The sequence below is a fragment of the Schistocerca piceifrons genome, chromosome 6, assembly GCF_021461385.2.
Source record: "Schistocerca piceifrons isolate TAMUIC-IGC-003096 chromosome 6, iqSchPice1.1, whole genome shotgun sequence".
Classification (NCBI taxonomy): Eukaryota; Metazoa; Arthropoda; class Insecta; order Orthoptera; family Acrididae; genus Schistocerca; species Schistocerca piceifrons.
In genome coordinates, this window is record NC_060143.1 from 38,292,979 (window position 1) to 38,297,578 (window position 4,600).

The 4,600-nt window shown below is 40.5% G+C and overlaps 1 non-coding gene across 1 annotated transcript; it reads left to right on the top strand.

Annotated features, from left to right (window-relative positions):
* Nucleotides 1–682: 682 nt before the first annotated feature.
* On the top strand, nucleotides 683–757 carry Trnas-cga. The gene has a single exon. It is a non-coding gene; the product is annotated as a tRNA-Ser (tRNA).
* Nucleotides 758–4,600: the final 3,843 nt, after the last annotated feature.

Below are 4,600 nucleotides of genomic sequence, written 5' to 3' on the forward strand. Positions count from 1 at the left end.
CGAAAAAATGGAGGTTAAATGTGTGATTTAAAATATTATGTAAAATAAAGCACTAAAAAAGGTTATGGTGGTTCCACCGTCATAACCAAAAATTAAGTTTATCTCACAGAAAAGACACTCCCTTGCAACACTAAGTACACTAAAATAGAAACCTCTATCAGCAAGGCACAGAGGTGTCACAAACATCACATACACTAGAATGAGAGTTTCACTCTGCAACGGAATGTGCGCCGATATGAAACTTCCTGGCAGATTAAAACTGTGTGCCCGACCGAGACTCGAACTCGGGACCTTCGCCTTTCGCGGGCAAGTGCTCTACCAACTGAGCTATCGAAGCACGACTCACGCCCGTTACTCACAGCGTTACTTCTGCCAGTACCTCGTCTCCTACCTTCCAAACTTTACAGAAGCTCTCCTGCGAACCTTGCAGAACTAGCACTCCTGAAAGAAAGGATATTGCGGAGACTCTGCAGCGGAGTGTGCGCTGATATGAAACTCCGCTGCAGAGTGAAAATCTCATTCTGGATACATATCCCAGGCTGTGGCTAAGCCATGTCTCCGCAATATCCTTTCTTTCAGGAGTGCTAGTTCTGCAAGGTTCGCAGGAGAGCTTCTGTAAAGTTTGGATGGTAGGAGACGAGGTACTGGCAGAAGTAAAGCTGTGAGTAGCGGGCGTGAGTCGTGCTTCGATAGCTCAGTTGGTAGAGCACTTGCCCGCGAAAGGCAAAGGTCCCGAGTTCGAGTCTCGGTCGGGCACACAGTTTTAATCTGCCAGGAAGTATCACATACACTGCTGTCAGATGTGTGTGGTCGATAACCGGCTCCATAATTTCGGAAAAATCTCAAATGGTTCAAATGACTCTGAGCACTAAGGGACTTCACACCTGAGTCATCAGTCCCCTAGAACTTAGAACTACTTAAACCTAACTAACCTAAGGACATCACACACATCCATGCCCGACGCAGGATTCGAACCTGCGACCGGAGCAGTTGTGCTGTTCCGGACTGAAGGGCCTAGAACCGTTCGGCCACAGCGGCCGGCAAAATCTCAAAAGAATTACATAATACTACAGAGTAAAACCAGGTGACAGCAGTCTTGTGCATGACATGAAATACTGGAACAACGCTAAGCTGTACACAAAGTAAACCAATTTGTTTACATCAACAACAAGCTTAGAAAATTATGGTAGTATTTTAAAGCATGCAGTAATTTTTTCCTATCATACGAATCAAAAACTGGAGGAGACGAGGCGAGGAAATGGCAGAAATGAAGCTATGAGGATGGGTCGTCAGTCGTGCTTGGGTAACTCAGTTCGTGGAGCACTTGACCCCGAAAGGAAAAGGTCCCCACTTCGAGTCTCGGTTCGGAACACATTTTTAATCTGCCAGGAAGTTTCATATCAGCACACACTCCGCAGCAGAGTGAAAATCTCGTTCAGATCGAAAACTGTGTAGTGAACATAATTTACATTTTCGTTACGTTTAAAAAGCGATAGCAACATATACAAATACACTTTTTTTTTCCTGTGTGGTGATTATTTTAGACTATGACGATGGAGCTACTATAAACGTCTGTAGTGCTTCCCTGTCGTAACTCTCCTTTAATTTCACAGTGCACCTCTATGCTTTCACTGGTCAGAAGGCAATATGTCAGATGTAGGGGCTAAATTTACGTATCCGACGGTATGTGAAACTGAGTTAACATATTTTTTTTTTCGAAATTGGGAATGATAATCATAAATCTTGTAACATATAGCTCTGAAGATTGCAATATAATTTTGCTGAAACTGGTAACCAGGATACGTATGAACTGCGAACTGGGCAGTAAAATTTCGATTTTGGAAACATTTTTAAGACTGATGCATAGAGATTGTTCTCCTTCTGACGATGTCAGACAATTACTTTTACCTATTTGTTGTATGAGAAGCTAAGACTCACAGGCTCTAATATACAAAACAAAATAAAGAAGGAAAGCGAAACACAGATCAAAATTTTACGAAAACAACTGTAAATCACAAATTAAGTAAGAACTAGTTGGAATCACAAATTATACGAAAAAATAGCTCTAACAACATTCCGCATTTACTTACGTTTATCAATATTTGATATCACATTTAAATGCATCTATGTTGGCATATATGCAGCTATTTGTGATTTCTACAGTGTTTTGGTCACTTTTCAGCTCCATTTTTAGTTCTGCTCATTACATTCCTGCTCCATAAGACTGAGTTCAGCATCCCAATGACCCTCCGTCCGCTAATACTTCTTTTATTGATATCTGACTCTGATTTTCCCTCGATTTCTAAAATGGATCCTAAATAACAGAAAGTGTTTATCTTTTTGATTTTCTTTCCTTCAATGTATAGCTCATCTGAATCATTAGTCAAGTATTCTGTTTTTTGGTAATTAATCTTCAAACCCCAAGTTTTGTATGCTACTGCTAGTTGATTGCACATATAGTTAGCATCCTCCCCATCTCGTGCTGCGACTACTTGATCATCAGCAGATAATAAATGATGTAGGTAAACTCCATCTCTTATTTCTAATCCCATACTATTACATTTACGAGACCATGTTCTAAGGCTAATATCTATATAGATTTTAAATAATGATGGTGACATGGGACAGCCTTGTAAAAGGCCTTTGCTTGTTCTAAATTTCTGTGAAAGTTTATTACCAACTTTCACTTGGCAAATGTTATCTTTATACATCTGTTGTATTATTTTAATCAAGGGAGGGTTTATGTTTGCCATATGTACTGCTCTCCAAAGTAATTTTCTTGGAACAGTATCATATGCTTTTTCTAGATCTATGAAAATTAATCCTATATTTTTTTATTTTTCCCTATGTTTCTCCAAAATCTGTCGTAATGTGAAAATATGGTCTACACGTGATCTCCCAGCCGTGAATCCACATTGTTCTTCTTGGGTTCTAAAATTTTTTTCCAGTTTGTTTTTAATTATTTTCGCATTGTTTGTGTGTATCTTGAAAGTGAGTGAGCCTTAATAGTTCAATCATTGTTGGATTTACACTTTTATTCAGGAAACAATAGCAATATGCCCGATAGCCGGTTGTTTGAGCGACAATCGCCATCCCTACTGTGACGCAAAACGTGCAGCGCTTGATTCCGGAAACGCTTTTGTGAACGAGCAGCTAAGATGACTACATTGCAACTAGCGTTCGGCGGAAATCGACTGATTAAATATGGTCCGAATGTAAAGAATAGCTTACACTACAAATCAGTCTGTTAACCAACAACCTTTATTTGGCGTTCGCATTAGCTGGCTTCTCCAACTCACAACCACGTTATCACCTTCCAACTAACCTATACCTCAGAGTACGCTACAGATCAGTTTGTCACCACAACCAAATCGACCAATTTGAGCCGAAGGTCAGTTCTACCTTAGTCATTTTAACGACTCATGTGAGGGGGAACATACTCTTCGATGGACGGCGAGACGGTTTGGAACCAGTCACGTGACAGATATAGATAGCGATCGTTTCACGATATTACTTCAATCTCACTGGGCCATGTTTCATACTTAAAGGTGTTATTACAGATGGGTTACTGGTATTGAGGGATGTTTATGTTGTGATATAGTTCCTTTTTTTTTAAACCAATGTCCTATATGAATGCTGGTGTGCCTCCAACCTTGTCGTTTTAAATGATATTGTACAGACAGACGCTAGAATTACCTTAATACGTACATGTTCCCAGTAATATGAATCTGTGCTAGTCTGTGCTATAACGGCCTTGCCACCTTATAACATCGGTTCCCGGTTGATCAGTGAAGTTAAGCAGCGTTAGGCTCGGCTAGTAATAGGATGGGTGACGCTGCTGGAAAATGCAGTTGACGTTGGTTGATGGACACGCGATGCGCTGGAGTGGCGTCCAAATGAAAAACTTGCCGCAGGCTGGGTTGGCACACGACACTATTATTATTAGTCTGTGTGAAGAAAATATGACTGTTTTCCTATATAATTACGACGCTAAAGTGTATCCTAGGAATTGGAATATGGTCCTATCACACGTAACATGAGCTGTCCCATGCTCGCTGTAGTGATAAAGAAAACACACGATGACTATTGGTCCATGTGTTTTTGCAATACTAAAGAAAATACTACATTGCCTGCAGGTGATGATGCTGTCGCATGTTACTTGGTTTTCGCTTTAGCGATTAAATGGTTCACATACTACTGTTTTTCCAATTAGCAAACACCATAGAGCCTGTCTGAGGTTGCTAGATCTTTTGTGGGGCCCCTCCCCAAATGGGATACGGGAACACTTCCGGTATCGGTGGTCCCTGGGAAATGAAAACCTGGAAAAGACCGAATCTAGCACTCTGGGACTCAAAGTCCCTATGTAAGTTTGGAATTGTTTTATAACAATTGTTTTGAAACAGTTCCCCAAGACAACTTCCAGTTGCTGATGAATGATGGAAACTTCTCTAGACACAACTACCCCAGTAATTATAAGGTGGTGGTTAAAACAGGGATGCCTCTCCGGAAACACAATCTCTCCAGAAACACAGCCAAACAATTAAATATTGAACAAAAAGAATAATTCGAAAAACAGGGAGTCCAAAGTACGAAAACAGTA